General features: G+C 25.6%; 1 protein-coding gene across 3 annotated transcripts in view; it reads right to left on the bottom strand.

Annotated features, from left to right (window-relative positions):
• The window catches only part of Tmc (Transmembrane channel-like), a 77,583-nt gene that overhangs the window by 54,808 nt on the left and 4,350 nt on the right, over positions 1-18,425 (bottom strand). Inside the window, exon 1 of one of the 3 annotated variants that reach the window (XM_089225003.1) lies at positions 1,813-1,928. The exons of the other annotated variants lie outside the window; for them this stretch is intronic. The gene's annotated coding sequence lies outside the window, so the exon portion shown is untranslated. Of the gene's footprint in view, positions 1-1,812; positions 1,929-18,425 lie in introns of those variants that run through there. 3 annotated transcript variants of the gene reach the window in all.

The following is an 18,425-nucleotide window of genomic DNA, read 5'->3' as shown; positions in this document are numbered from 1 at the left end:
AATTAAACGTTACGCGGCGCAACAGTAAAATTATTATTATTACGCAACCACCGCCACCTGGAATTCGTGTCGTTTTTAGATTTCGCGAACGCAATCAGCGGCTCGTCCTGATGGGATTCCGCGTGCCATCGCAAGGACGCGGTGTAATTTATCATTTTGCACGTGCTCCTATATAAAAACACGAGTCGACTCCGCGACGTTCGAACAACACCACGGATGTGAATGCTGTGTCGATGTGCCAATACGGATATCCGAAAAATATGCATTGTACCTGCATGTTGTATTTTTGGTACCGATAAAATTGTATGTACACACACTGCAGCAGACGTTCGGACGAGCGAATTAACGCCGACCGGAGGACGTGCCTGTCTGGCTATATGTACGGCCAGAAATATAAATTACCCAATGGTCGACGGAACGAAAAGAAATCCGTCGTCAATGTCTATCGACGTTCTTATAATAGGTATATCACGTGATATTACGTCGTACTACTTACAATTCTTATGCCTATATCATTGTGAATATAGGGTCCTGTGACAACACACACCTCTCAACTTTTCGAATAAGGACCATTTCTTTTTATTGTAAATTGTTAAGCGGATGATTTTTTCAAAATTAATGAAACCCTTACGAAATTTAGACGAGTAAACAACCGAGTTATTGAGTGTACCATTACACTACCGATACACTAGGATAATAGGTTCAGATGGAATCCATAATAAAACTTTGAGCATTTCATAATTTATAAGTACTCAACTAATAAATATTAGATATATTTTATATTTAATCTTTAATGAACCATGATATCGAGGTTGTAATCATTTAGTGTTCTTGATTTTTTTGTTATGCGCAATACAGAATAAATAATAATAATTTTGTAGTATCGTATTTCGAGAACTGACAACCACGCCATAATATTTTAGTCAATTTTAATATGGGGAACGTACAAAGGTATTATGAATAGATTACGAAAGATTAACTACGAAACTATAATGCATATTGCATAAGAAAATAAATATTATAACATAAGAAAACTCAAAACGCAGTTAATTCAAGAACATATTTTTTGATTTTATTAGTTTAAAATTTAAATAAAAACATTGGTGTTAGCTCTGGGTAGATTGGTACACTAATATAATAAGAAATAATACCTAGTAATTGTAACAAATATTTTAACATAATAATTGTATGCACCTATAATAATATAATTTATTTTATTTTATTTAAAATCAACCATTATATTTAAAATATATCCATTAAAAATAGTATTAAAATATTATAATAAACTCAAAATATTTTTAAAAAGACATAATGGAACTTAAATACAGTTTTCGCTCTTCAAAAACTAGTACTTTTGAGCTTTTTTAAACTTTTGTTGAAGAAATCTAAGCTTGAAAATATTTAATACGAGTTTTTCAAATAATATTACAGTTATGATTTATTTTATGTTGCTTCTTTATTTTATGGGACCTATAGGGTATGACATATTATTATGTTTAAATTATTGTTCAAATATGATACCAACCAATATGCATGTTCAGTTACTACTATTAATAATAATATGGGTCCAATGCAGAACGTCTTCCCTTCCTGTTAATATTAATCCTCAGTGATATATTATTATTGTCGTTACATATACCGCATTAACTGATTTGAACAATAACAAAAACAAATATACAATTATAAAGTTTAATGTGAAGCTTGTACATCTATTTAAAAACTTTATTTCCAATTATTCTGAATATAATAAATTTGAATAAGTACCCTTTTTTAACATTGAGCAACAGCATAGCTAAACGTGTAAGTACTTACGTTTTATGGCGTGTCCTTTGAATTCCATAACAGTTTGTTAGCAGATAGATCTAGACATTATAAAGATAAGTCTAGCGTCGACTACAATCACGGTAGAAATAAAAAAATAGTCATACTCGCTAGTACGATGGTCATGCCACACCCACGATAATAGCAACAAAGGGCTATATTATGGGAATAGTGACAACGACGACATACATTAATTTGTACAGCCGACTTCTCACGCGATCCTTTACAAATCGAGTGATAGGGCGAAAGCAACAGTTTTGCCTTTTTTTTTTTCAATAGCCCATAATCAATATTGTGACTCTAGATTATACTACGAAGGCAATCATTTTTCTTATTAACGTAATTAAAAAAAAATAGAATTTAACTAGTATATAAAGCATGATTAATAAAAAAACATGGATCTTTCTCTTCTCCGCTGTATAGAACGTTTTAAGGGGTCGTTTTATCTGGTCATTGCATATAGGCTAATAAAAGTGCACGCATGGAGTAGGAAGATATGTTGTCACGCCTTCGGCTACTCTATGAACTTTCTTCAAGTATACATCATTATGATTTAGGTAATATATAGATAAAGTTTTAAAAGAATATGCGTATTACACAATACACGTGTATTGTTAAATTAACAGTTAATATTTTTATTTAGACAATTTTACAAGTTATTTTATAATTATTAAATTTCTGTATATCCTGTGCAGAATAATGTGACTAACACTTGTAACTACTATAGTTACTACTATTGTATATAGTATAATCCATAGTGTTAGAGTGGTAGCCTAATAATATCAAATATATTTTTTAGTATTTTATTGAAGTAATATTGTATTATAATATATATTATTATGTTATGCAATCATTATACTCGGTTGACAGACTATTACAGTAAGTCAGTAAGTGAGGTGAGTGAATAGTGGTTAAAACCCTATTACCGCCTCACGCCGACCCTCCAATTCACGTCGTAAATAGTTGCTGAAACAGAGTTTAAGTTTAAACGTGAATACTTATTGCATTACCTAATACAGCCACGCTACCGATAATTTAAGCGCACGTTTATATGAGTAGGCCTCTGTAATAGTATAACGTATGTGTTTAATTTGATTTCGATGATAAATCATTGTATACGAAAAATATCAAATCAAGAAATTCCATCTCTCTACATATTTTTTGTTTATATTGAATTCGTATTATTATTATTATTTTAATTTGGTAGATTTAACTGATTTTCGTAAAAAAATACTGAATTTAACTTATACATCAATAGACAATAGTTATACCGACATATCGTAGAGTATTGAATATGAATAGGTTTTGGGTATGAATATTTTAAAATTTCAAATAGTATTAATTTTTAAATATATATATAATCTATAATATATCCTTGACAGATAAACCATCTCCGCTCAGAATCGTTTTTCGTATACAATGATATAATATCATTGGATTCAAATTTAATTCCATCCATTGCAGTAACCCGCTTGTAACCTACTGTACAGCAGAGCGATATCCACTTTCCCGCTTTTTAGAATTACTTTTACTGTGAATTTTTTACCTTGTTTCTATTGAAAGACTATCTTAATTTAATATTTTTACCAAAAACAACTCTCTAGCTATAATAAGGATTGAAGCTCTGAAATGAAACATCAGATTGTCAAGCAAAAAACCACACATACATCATTGTAAAACAAAATTCCCTATTTCAAAATTTAATTCTGCTGTTTCGTAACACATAGTTTTTTTTATCTATAACGTAAATTGTACGATCAAAAATATATATTATGACTTAGATTGTAGGTATACGATGGTGTATATAATGTTAAACGTTTCAATAAATTTACAATACAATGAAATATGAATACACCATGAAGCATAATTACGCGTACAGCTTTAACTTCAACGAAGAGGCCCCAATCGTAACACTACGAGTGTACTTAATAATAATTTTATAATATAATATGCGATATTGTAGGTCATGGGTGTGTCGTATAAGCAAATTAATGTCATAATTGCAGAAAACGGATATTGTGCATGGAATATTACTTCCTATGGGCTTTGATATTGAAATTGAAAATTTAATCAAATATTATATATACAGTACACAATTTATGGTACTATAAATTATACAATTTAGAATCATTTATGCATGCGTATATATTATTATTATTGTGTATTTTTAGATTCTTATTGATACATTGTTTTGAAAAAAAATTGTAATCAATTAAAAAATGTATTTTGAATACGTAATTTAATAAATGATGGTTGGTTTTGGATTTATAATTTAGGACGTAGTTAATCGGCACTGCTCGAGCATAAGAGATATGAAATTATTTTGTTTATTTTTTTTTTTAAAATAACAAAAATTTTTAGTTTAAATACATATGAATATTAATCTTTTTCTATATTTTCAAATTTCAATATTTTTCAAATTACTATTTTTTGTGAGTATTTTGTTTATTAAAAGGTATTTATTTATATTTTATTGATCTTGAAATTATTAATAATTTCTGCTTCGACATCTGTGGCCATTAGCATTAAATTTGATATCATACTAAGAAAAAATATATTATATATATAAACAAAAAATTACATAAAAATAAATAATATTAGTTGTTAGTTTAAAGATCTTATAGTAAAAAATGTATTTGGTGATTAAGATAATTACTGTTTGAGAAAAGAAACAATACGAGTAGAATAATAAATTAAAAATACAGTTCAATTAGAAAATTGTATTAGTCTAATAAATTAGTTATTGGTCTCATTATTTGTTACCAATACATGTAAATGCTTCTTATTTACATTAATTAATTATTCATTATCATTGTATTTAAAATTGGAGTAATGAACTATTGATTATTTACAAATATCTTTTAGTTCAATGTTCAAGAAGTTTTGAATTTGTTAATCTAACATCCAACCAAGTAAATATAAACTGATAAACTGATTATAATTTAGTATGGCTATAATAAAATATTGTTAAAAAAATGTATAAAAATGAGTAGTATGTGTATAACAATTAATATTCATTGTTATAGGCTTAAGAGAAGTAGATACGCCTGTACGCATCTCAACATGATTTGGTAATGATCTTCAATTCTATATATTAATTCTAAATAAAACATAACAACTAACAATATATTAATGTTTTATGCGTTATAACAAATGTATTTAATATGTTAGTTATGTTGTTGTGGTTGCTATGTGTATTCATTGGTTTACTAAAATTTGAAATCAATGATTTTTATTTATCAAAATAAAATTTTAGCATACAACTAATATTTAAACAAGTTTATTTCAACACATATTTCTATAAATATAATGGATACAAAGTCACATATCAGTATAGTATAGTATTAATAGAATTTAAAAGAAAAAATCAATAATAATGTAAAAATGATTTCTAATTTATTCAACAGTTCTATTAAATATTAACAATTTGCCCTAAATGTAACGATCTAAATCAGTATGATTAAGATTAATAGTTGTTTATTCTTGTTATGTTACAAACAAAACTTTACAATGACCTAAACATACATAATATTATAGTTTCAGAATTGGCATTATTCTTGTATGTTTCCACAATCTATTCATACAATATTTCATTGTATAACAAACAATATACAATATAAAACATACTTACATACGTTATATCTCTAGAAAAATTAATTAAATTAATGTTATTAAGTACTTTAATAATAATTTGGTATTGGTTATTACTTATTTGTGATGTATTAAAAAACTTCCTTATCGAATGAAAAGATCATTAGATCAAGCAACAGAATAATAACATTTTCTCCGATCATATCGATAATGGTTAAGGTAATTTCGATTATTAAATCGTTGCTAATTATAAGTTATATGATATTTTGTACTATCCAAAATGGTATAAATCTCAATGAAATCATCGTACATGAACATATTACCGACGTGCACGACACATATGTAATAGAAAAGTATTGGAACCCATGAATTCTAGTTCACATTACCGAAATCGTGTGTACATATTAAAGGAAAAAACATATTATATAAACTACCATAGTTATTTAGTGCACCATTAAATTCATAATTTTGTATTTTTATCAAAACCTCAAAAATAATTTTAAAAAAGGCATTGTTTGAGTTTCTACTATGGAACCGATTGGATATTTATTTTTAATGTAAAAAACATATTTTACAATAATTAATTGAAGAATATTTAATATAACAACTAACAATAATATGTAAAATAAAAACATACAATCTAGTCTTTTTAAATGAGTTATAATTTTTTTTTTTTTTTAAAGTGACCTTTAGATTTTAAATATAATGCCTATTTTAAAACGGAAGTAAACTGGAAAGTAGTGTCATATACCAATGCTTTCAATTCTGTACATTTTGTTTTATCCATACCATCAACATTTAAAACGTGTTGTAATAAAATTAATGTACTCAAAGTGTACTCAAAGTGCCATAGCCGTGTTAAAATAAAATAATTGTACAAAATAACTATATTTTATACGCTGCAGTCGTATCGTATTATGAAAATCAGTTTACACATTACACGTCCGGTAGGATTGTTTTTCATTTTGTTCACAACAACTTAATCTTACCCTAAAAGATAAAATTATATTTTTGTAGTATAAAGGCAAACACTACTAATTAATAAACTATTACGATATTTAATTTTAACTACTTGTAAATGTAAATTGTATATTGTTCAAACTTCAAACAATGAACATAACATATTGTAATCATGTACACATCAACATCTGAATCTTAAATTAACATTTCTATGTCATTTTTAAAAGCTTTTGGTTTTTTATGATCTGTAAAAGGCATTTTAATTTTTTAATTGTTTAATGTTTGGATATTTAATAAAGATTCCATATATATTTAATTCAAAACTGATCTTAGACCAACTATTACTTATAAGATTATTTTATATTCAGCATTCAACAGAATCGGATTTTGAATATTTTGATATTATTTGGTGAATGATTTAAATTAGTTTACTATAATTTAAAAGTCATAAATACACGAAACTTTTCAGTGGTTCGTATATTTTTATGATTTATTAAAATTACATTTTCTTAATATTCAAATTAATTTTAAAGTTAAACTAATTATACCACGAACCAATCCACATTATTTTAAGGTCGTTATTGACAAATAATTTAATAATATTATGTGTAGTTTTTTAGCTAAAGTTAGTCCAACCTACTGTATGACTATAAATATAATTATTTATAAATTTATAATAATATAAACATATTTAAAAATATTTTTAGACATTGAATTTGACATTATCTCACATTCTCACCTGAGGATCATTATTTTTTTCAATGATTTATCAATGACGATGTATGTTTGAAATCAACTTTACAGTAGAGGGAGTTGCTCAAGTTTCTAATTAAATTTTTCATACCTACCAGTATTGATCTCAGTTTGTGCTCTATATGAAAATTATTTTTTGCGCCTAACCTAACCTGATTTGTAATTTTGGTAATTTTTTCTTTTTTAATTAAACTTATATTATCAATATTTTTCATGTGGACAATTTTATTTTTTATACTGTACATGTCATGCTTACATGATGTACTTGTAGTATCTTTTAAGAATACAAATTATTGATCGATTTTTTCCTCACATACAAACAGTAAGAATCTCATTATGTGTAACGTGTGGCACTTATATTAAAATTAATTAAACAAAAATTAATTTTTGGTTATTATATACATTTAGTTATGTGTAGCACAAGCCATAGACTAGGTACAGCTATCAATAATAATGTAAATGAGCTATCATTTACAATATGCACCTTAAATTATAATATAATATGCAGGCGCGGATTCAGTAGGGGGGTGGAGGGGGCGCCCCCCCCCGTAAGCTGTGTTTTGTTTAGGAAAAATGCCCAGTTTTTAATATTTATATTCATGACTCATGTTTTAGTTTTAAGTTCACTATTTGGAATTTATCAATTGATTATAAAGTTGTATTAACCATAACTGTTTCGTGTAAGTTAGTTTTGAACACAAATATGTGCACTTACCCACATATTATGTTTTATCAGATATTTTATTTTGTATGTAAAATATTCGCCCCCCCCCCCTAATCTCGGGCTGGATCCACGCCTGATAATATGATAAATATTATATTAAATAATAACAAAAATAAATAAGTAAATAAAACGTAATATATGACTTAATAAGAAAACCAAATTTAAGTTATTCAATTTGTTTTTATTCCTATGTCATGTATACAATCTACGCGTGAAATAACAACATGCATTTTTAATTACTCATTACAAAATAATATATGATAGGTATACAGTTTTTAACATATTTATCTTTTACATCTACGTGATATTGTAAAATGAATATTTAATTAATAATTCAGTATAATACTATGAACATATTTTTAATTATAACGGTATCGAATTGAATTTGTAATTTATAACATGATTTACCTAATTTGCCAAGTACTCACTAATTAAATGCAGTATATGATCAGTGGATGAAACACACTCAATTATTATTATCATAATGCATACTACCTACTATATAATAATATAAGAAATATTTGAAATATAAACTTCAATTTATTAGAGTGTGTAATTCGAGACACGATATTTGAGGACTTGTTTTTGTAATATAATCACATAACATAATAACATATATCATGTAGCTTTTAAACTATATCGTGGAATCATGACGGTTATTATATATATACGTAATATAAATACGAACTATAAATTCTAATTTTAAGATCGAACCTACGTCCAACAATGCTCATTTTTTTATCGTTAAAATCAAAATGCATACAGCCCAAAACAAATTCACTGTTTTCGATCATTCTGTATGATCAAATTCATAGATACATATACAAAGTTTCTACTAAAGCATGTCATGTGATAAAATATGCTGGTAATTCGTATATTTCATTGCATATTTTACGATTTATATAGGGAGCCAATGCAACCAGAACCAACAATAAACCAAAACTTAAAATCATATGCGTATTCATTTAAAATTGTTTTTTATTTGATATTGTTCTGATTACCTATATAACCTAAAAACTATTGTCCTTTGTTTAAGTTTCAAGTGAATGTCGATTAATGTAAAATGTAATATAAACAATCTTTTACAAAAATAAGTGCTATAATGTTACGTACATTGTAATTCTTTACTTGCTACTTTTTATTTATTTGTATTGTTTGTGTTAAAGTATTCCTGAATGTGGTCAATTAAATTACCAAGTTTATTATCACAATAATTAATATACAAAGGATGCCAAATTGTTATTGATAACCGAGTAACAATATTTCTTTTGCTGTTAAACTACCAATATTGAAATTTGAAATTTATTATAATTTAAGACATGAATATAATTATATACTTGTTCAAACTTAAAAATTCTAAATAAAATACTTTGTTTAAAATAATTTATTTAAAGCAAAAAAATTATTATTTAATATTTATATTATTGTATTTAATGTACCCCAAGTTTAAATAAATAATGTAAAAACATTGTTATAAGGATATATTTCTGGGGAATAATTGTTTCTTCATATTAATGCATTCATGACTCATGTAGTATCTATATATCTATCTATGTGTTATATAATTTGATTTTTACTCTAAACTTAAATTATAATGTAAATAATTAAAGATATCATACACATCGAAACTCTATTTTTAACATATAGGTACATGTATTTTAGTCATTTATTGTGTAATAAACTATACAGTGTTGAAATTAATACATTTTTATAATATAAAACTGTGGTATTTTAGATTCTGGGTGGAGCGAGGAATACGTATTGGATTTACAATGATGTTTATTTCTTTTTTTTTTTTATTCTGTAAACACTTTTTCTCCCTCTAAAATTGCTTTATAAGTATCAAGTGTAGCATCTTTTCTGAAAGTTAATGTATTTGAGTTAGTACTTTAAACAGGTCATTTTTTGATTTTCGAAACGGTACTCGAAATAAAAGCAGTTAAAGGAGAAAAAACGTACGATTTCACGATTTTATAATATTAAATAATTACGGACGACGTTTTCTACTAGAAATATTGCTTAAAATGAAAAATGACAAGAGATTTTTTTTTGTATTTTCGATTTTATTCCTTATAGTTAAAAGTTCGGAAAATTTTAGCCAGTTTTGAGCTATTTATAGACATAAAAAAGATTCCCTCGTCCGCTTAGAATCGTTTTTTATAGAATGCAATCATTGCATTCAAATCGAATACAGTAAAATTACATTATCCTGTCCGAGGACCGAAGGGACGATGTACAAACATCCACCACCGAAATGCTGACCTGTTTAATTGTGAATTTATTGAATATTAAGTATATAAGAGTGGTTATTTAATTGTGATAGAACAATAAAGTTATTGGTATATCAATAATAAGTTGTAATTTATTAAGTAGGTATATTATTTGTATTTAATTTTTTTTATGTCCTCAAAGTTTACTAAATTTTTTATAATCTCTTACAATCGATTATAAATTGAACATTCAACGATTCTTAACCATGAAATTAGTTTTTAAACAACATCTGAAATACATAATTTTTTTTTTGACAAAACCTTAATTATTTTTCAGTTTTGGTAGAAATTGTATTTCTATATAAATATATAGTTAGTCATTTATTATATTTTCTAATAATAATTATAAATAAAATACAGACTTTCACATTTATATAAATGAATATAAAATATTATATGATCTAGGATAAATGGACGCGGCCGTTTGGGCGTGGGTACATTTGGACGTGAATAAAACATAAATAATACTAATATATTTATTTTATTTGGGTGTATGTAATTTTATATTTGGGTATACATTTTATTCAAATATGGTGTCAAATATGTTAATATATATATAATATATAAACTAGCTGAACCCGTGCACTTCGTAGCCAGTTAAAAATCCTACCTCTTATATGGTTCATACTTTCATAGCTCATATTGTGTGTTAAATTTATTACATGTGATGATGCTAGCAGTATATTTTTATACATAATGATAGATAGCGGTTAAAATATATTATAATCTTACAGCGATATTCAATTTCATATATCATTATGTAATTTTTTTCATTTTTTCAATATAATTTTGACAATTTTAAGTGGTATTCAATTCAATGATATTTAGGCATAACACTTTTTAACTTAGCATATATTCTGCCCACATGTCTAATAAAATTCTGTACCAAATTTTTTTGCAATCGGTCCAGCTGTTTAATATATAAATGTATATGTATATGTATATGTATATGTATATGTATATGTTGGTAACCAACGTCAGCTTTATAAAAAAAATTCAAATTTTCGTTGGTTAAAAAAAATCCCTGTGTGAGCTACTCTTTAAAGATCGAATTTTAGACATTTACTTTCATACGAACCTTCTCTTGTAAATTACGAACACAACAAAAAAAGAATTAGCGAAATTGGTCCAGCAGTTTAGGAGGAGTTCAGTTACAAACACACGTACAGTAGCATAATATATATAAAGATAAGGGCCAACGTAAATTTCACCCAACGAAGGGGGAAAATTGTAAATTGCTCATGGTATTTTTCAGGTAAAAATTGCTGTGCAGTAAATTGTACCCAATAGAAATATTATTTTTATGATAGTTATTTAGCATTGCCGAAAGAACACCTGATGAGGTGGCTGTCACTGCAGTTATCCAGAAATGTTTTTTTTGGTTTGCTTAATAATGTTGTTAATAAAAATATTAATTTATTTTTTTAAATATTATGGTATTAACTACAATTTTATATATTTTTTGTTAGGTTAAAAATGTTAATAATAAAAATACAGTTATGAGTTAGCTACATAGTAATGAGACATCATCTTCACATATTCAGCCCTCGTAATAGTGTTTTCATTGTATTGTTGAATAATTTTTTTTTTTTTTTTTATTTGGTGTTTTGAAATTTATAAGGTTCATTTAAACTATTAATTTTTATATAAATTTCAGATTGTAACTCTAATATTTTATCCATAAAATTAGAAATATGAGGATGAGGTGTATAAAAGCTTTTTATTAAAATGACTGGCATTAGTTGTCCGTGTTAATGTTACGGAAGCTGATGACCAAATATTCGGAAGAAAATCAGAAAATAAAATACACGTGTTTAAAAAAAACAAAAAATGTTTTTAAGTCGATCATCTTCATGACATCGTAGGCATTAATTCATAGTTAAAATAATCACAAACATTTTACCATACCTATTTTAGAAATCAAAAACTCTTAGCGCAATTTGCTATAGTATTTTTACTGCCTGCTTAATGTGGGTGCAATTTACAAGCATCCATAAATAAATATGTTAATAATTAAATTGATTACAAATTATAATAATTAAAAAATAGGTCAGCATTTCGGTGGTGAATGTTCGTTCATCGTCCCTTCGGTCCTCGGACTGGATAATGTAATTTTACTGTATTCGATTTGAATGCAATTATTGCATAAAAAACGATTCTGAGTGGACGAGGAATCTTTTTTATTCAATTTTATTCGTTTCTATGGTGATTAACAAAACTTTATAAGAACAGCTTAGGAAACGATTTATATAATTGTAATTATAATTTATAATTAGAAAAAAAAAAGCTAAAATGTTTTGAAAATTTCACCATGTCTAGGAAAAGCTAATTTAAGTAAACAACCCAAATTTAAAGTTTTTATGAATGTTTTTAACCGAATTACAACAAAAAACTCCCAAAATTAAAATGTCTATAAATAGCTCAAAACTGGCTAAAATTTTCCGAACTTTAAACCATAAGGAATATATTATATAATATATCGAAAATATTTTTTATTTTAAGCAATGTTTCTGATAGAAAACGTCGTCCGTAATTATTTAATATTATAAAATTGTGAAATCGTACGTTTTGTCCCCTTTAACCACTTTTATTTCAAGTACCGTTTCGAAAATCAAAAAATGACCTGACTTGTAGCTCAAGAACATAACCTTTCAGAAAAGATGCTACACTTGATACTTATGAGCAAGTTTAGAGGGAGAAAAAGTGTTTACAGAATAACAAAAAAAAAGAAATAAACATCATTGTAAAACCAATACGGCAATTCATTCCTCTCTCCGCTCAGAATCTGAAATACAAATTATAATACATATAATACATTTAAAAATGTATTAGTTATTAAGTTGCTGTAAATTCAAATATGGCGTCTAATATGTTAATAATAATGTTATGAATAAAGTAAAATATAGTCAGGTAGAGACTTTTATATTATGATCAATTAGAGACAGGAAATAGTCCCCCTAAAAAATAAAAAATAAATATTGATGTTGATGAGAGGATTCTAAAAATCTTTAAAGTTATGACCAAAGTGGAATTTTGTAATTTTTGAGAGGGATAGCACAAGATATTTCTGTACAGTAACTTAATAAATATTAAATGTTTTATTTTATTGTATATATTGTAATTAGTATCTTTTAATTATTATAATTTATAATCGATGTAATTATTAACATATTCATGTTTATATACTTATATATAGTGATATTTTTGAATAAAATATATACCTAAATATAAAATTAGTATAAATATAAATATTAAATTAAAATAAATATTTTATTATCATTAATTTTTTCACCCGTCCAAAAATGTACCCGCACCCAAACAGTCTCGTCTAAATGACCTTTCGTCTAAACGGCTGCGTTCATTTTTCCCTGTTCGTAATTTATAATGTGTTCCATTTTAGATGATTGGCCAATTATTAGCATTCAAAAGATATTATATATTTAATATTTCATGAGTCATGACCTAATGTACATTGGTAACTAGGTTCCAAATTATATTTCTGTTTTTTAAATATGATGCAAATATGTACTATGTATGGTATTACGCGATCTAGTATGTAAATCCTGAATTGAACCTTTAAAATCATTACAAAATAAATTATTATAGTAAATACAAAAGTCATGAAAATTTTCTCAATTTCAATAAAATCAATTCCATCGAATTTAGATGTAAATCATTTTACAATTTTTAATACTTGCGAGTTAATTTAAAAATAATAATTATTTTATATTTTATAACCATAAATTAAATTCTACACAGCTTTATGAATCTATACTATCGTAGTAACCGTAAAATTAAGGCATAAGTAGGTAGGTATAATGTTAGATAGCGTTAGTCGATACCATAACATATTTCGATTCTACTATACTTCAAGAACAACAACACGCAAATAAATAACAAAAAAGCACGTACACGATATTTAGAACATTGCTTACCTAAGTGCAAATAATTATTATAATATAGTATTAGTAAAAATCGAGAGATATAGATTTAATATAAATTTATATTTTTAGATATACATTTTCACCTATTATATAAATACAATATATATTATTATCTCTCTTTTGGAACCATGTAAACAGTTAAAAACAAATACATTTTCCCAGAATGTATGTGAATAATATCATTCTAATTCGTGAGATTATCAATCAAGGTGTCAAAAATTAAAAATTAAAAACATTCCCATAAATCTTAATAAATTTAAGTTCAGTTTCAAATTATTTTAATCAAATATATTAATTGATAATAATATTAGGTGATAATAATGTATTAATAAAATTAGGTCGTCGAAACTAAAAAATATTGTCAACTGAAAAGTACAAAAATTATGAAAGTATACTATTTTTTTATATTGCTTTAAGCACATTTATTATGTAAACTTTCAAACTTAAATACCATACAACGGTTTACTTCTAATTAGACACAGAATTTAAATAAGAGATGTAATATTAAATAGATGATTATTTTAAAATTATATTTAATTTTGATAGTTCAAAACTATTAATGGATATAATATTTACACAAATCGTTTAATTTCCATTTTACTTTAATGCATTGTAATATTGTAAAGGTATTTAAAAAATACAGAATGTTCGTACATATATATACAGTAGCGCCATCTAACTTTACAATCTATTTAAAAATAGAAAAATATTTGTTTATACATATGTTATAAAAAAACTCAGTGCTACATAAAGAATAAAAATACAATAATTCCTCAGAAATTTTAAATACTTACCAAATATTCTCTGGTAAACAACCAATATATGTACCATTTATTAATTATCAATATTGTAAAGTATATTTAGTTAAATGTTCCAATATTGTATTGTTGTTTAAAAATAATAGCATATTTTCTAGTTGTATTATTTTATATTAATACCCTAGAGACAGTATTAGTCTATAAAAATATAAATATTGTAATATTTATAATAAGAATAATTTCAGTGCATATAAATCGCATCGTAGTGAATAACAAATTTTTAATTAATAATATATTATATTAAACATGTATAATATACCAGTGTAAAAAAATCAGTTATAGTTAAATGAAATTTGTTGGTTTTTTGTAAAAATTCTAAAACCGATTACTACAAAATTTCTATAATATGTTATACTGTATTATTGTGTTATATTTTGGTGAAAAAAAAAATAATTTAACAATGTAGGTACTATCTGTCGTAAATGCCGGTTAACTTCAAATATACACAAATAAATAAACCTATAATATTATAATAAGTTCTTTATTGTACACAGATGTCTAGTGGAAACATAGTCACACGATAACCACACTCTGACTATAATTCAGCTTCCTATATGAGCAATATTTAAACACGCATAATAATTAGAAAGTGACACTTTATTTACTGTTTGGCCCAATAATGTGGCAGTGACTGCATCATGGGATCACCACTGAAGGACCAACGTCTTTCTAATCCAATCACTTATACAATATTATGTATTATCACTTAACCTAGTTTATATTTTGCTACATCTGCTAAAACCATACCGACTTAATACTTAATATTGTTACTCGTTACATACATGTTTACTTAACCAAGTTAAAAGTTTTAATATTAATAATGTTTTTGTTATATTATGTATAACACAACACCAAATATTAATAACAATTTACTTATGTGACGATAAAATAATATTAGTAATCCCTACATTTATTATAAACAATGGAAATAGTTACAAAAGTTTAATGTTGTATATCATTTTACACATTAAACGCTTTATTTGAAATGTTTATTCAAAATAAATTAATGAATATAAACATCATAGGTGATACGTCGGCATTTTGTGTTTTTGTAAAGAAAGTGATGATATAAAATATTTGATTCATATTTACTAATTGGCAATCCGTGTATTATATATCAAGATGAGTTACATGAAACGAATAATTGTAAAATGAATCACACAACCAATTAATGAATTTATAACCGACACTCGGAATTTGAAAACCATATATTATTTATTATAAAAAAATTATGTACAATTAAATAGCGATAGCAAATTACGGCGAGATAGATTTAAATAAATTTGAATAGATTCTTAAATTTCTGTTTGTTGTGTAGATATCCAGTATCCACAACCGATCCAATTATTATACTGCAGTGACTATACTAATGAGTTTTACTTTTTAATTCCGTGAATCTGAGTGCGACTACAAAACAATTCTTATGCGTCTTAAATCATAAAAACTATATAGACAGTCTAATACCAATTTATTATAATATGTACCTATCCACATTAAAAATTGGAAGTATACCATAACAGTAAGCGGGCGTATCGTATAGGCATTTTAATAGCATATATGCCAACTACATAATTTATTTATCATGTTAGACGAGAAGTGTTCGTCATCAGGTAATCTTAATATATACCACTGAGTAAAATATTTCTATACAATATTTTATATGTGTTCATATTATAAATCTTCATGTCGAATACATATTTTGTTATAACATTAAAATTAAAAGACAAGATCATGTTTATATTTCAAATAATTATCTGTAATGTTTTTTTTTTATCTGAGTATGGCTCCTGGAGGGCATAAAAAAGTTTTATTTTATTGTAGACATAGCGAGGATAGTTTTTTTTATAAAACTAAACATGACGTGAGAAAGTTGGATGTGACGTATTCTATAAAAAATATACACTTTTGTCTGTAGAAATCGTGTATAATCAGGAAACTATTGTTTTACTCGATTTCAAATGTTTTTCTTAAAAAAAATAAAAACCTGGTAATATTTCGTAACTATATAAATTATGATAATTAAACTAAATACATTTCATGAAGGCATGGAAATACAAAAAATATTTACCACCTAAAATGTCAAGTCAAAAGAAAAAACGTGGAAATAATAAAAATTTCCATAAAAAATTGCTACCACAATGACTGTCGGTTTTATACGTGACGGGAAATTGGCACGTGACTATCGATAAAGTGCACAAGAATATTGTAACTACATAATACCTATGTGTCAATAATAACTTTATAACAAATCTAAAACGACGTTTCAGAAAAATTATATGATAAATCAGAATCCATCGTGGTAACGAAAACAAGGTCATAGCGCACGGCGACACCTGTACAAAATGTAATCAAATTATAATAACATTTCATTTATGTATAATATTATATGCTTTTGTATTTGTATTTTATTCTATTACTCAGTAAAATTGTAAAATTTACATTTTTACCATGCTGCCTTATTTATTATTTTATTATGAAATAAATTATTATTTCATTTTACAAAAAGTTTTTTTTCTAAATATTTATTTTCACAACTAATGAATATTTCCATATTATTATTTTGATTGAGCAAAATATTATTAATGTTAACACGTTTCATTAATTCAAAGTCAACAAACTTTAATATCATTCAATTATGGCAAATTAACTGTACACTAATTTAAAGATCACAAAACATTTTAAAATCTTAGATATAAAAAGAAAAATTTTATAAATGTCTAACTCGAATTAATTTGCAAATTTTCCTGATTTTGACGAATTTTATCAAAATTGAATCTTCAAACGTTCAAAAAAAATTACTGTGATCTAACGTTGACTTTTTTTTATTTATTTAAATATTTTACTCTAAAAATCACTAATTTGATCTACTTTCCTGTTGAAAATCAAATTATTATTTTGACGAATTATCGTTTTATCGTTTAAACAGATACAACATTTTCTTTTTTAAACACTCGCCATTGTTAAATAAATTCTTTCGTGGCTCCACTCAGAATTTAATATTACATAAACATAAAATTATACTCCATAATCAATATTATAGACTATAAATTATATCTAATTTTTTTAATTAATATACCTACTTTCTTTTTATTAGACAATATACAATCAGTATACCTAAGCTACTAAAATACCGGACACAACGGATAATAAAAACGACTCTACGGTTATGAAGTCTCGTTAGTGAATACCCGTAAAATGAAAATTTTACTAAGTAGGTAGTATAATATTATATAACAACCGGTGTGCATAATATAATAATAATATGTATTATATGCAAGTCAACGTTGTGGTTCCGGCGTGGTGTGTATATTTTAACGGGGGAGATCTGGGTGGGCTGAATGGAGGTCTGATCGGCTTCCCTAATAGTTTTATCTTTTTCATGTCAAATCCTTCCAGATCCTTTATAAATTCTCTAACACGTCACTAAATCGAAAACTATAACCTTCCAGCTATATAATATATTGTAATACACAATGCCATTATATAATTAACATTTCATCATAAACATTCAAGTATTCAACGTTAGCTGGTTATTATTATCGAT

Source organism: Diuraphis noxia, unplaced genomic scaffold (genome assembly GCF_037042655.1).
Source record: "Diuraphis noxia isolate RWA-SAM2 unplaced genomic scaffold, SU_Dnox_SAM2 contig0003, whole genome shotgun sequence".
NCBI lineage: Eukaryota > Metazoa > Arthropoda > Insecta > Hemiptera > Aphididae > Diuraphis > Diuraphis noxia.
Note: the sequence above shows the minus strand (reverse complement) of the source record. Positions and strands in the feature narration are given on the sequence as shown.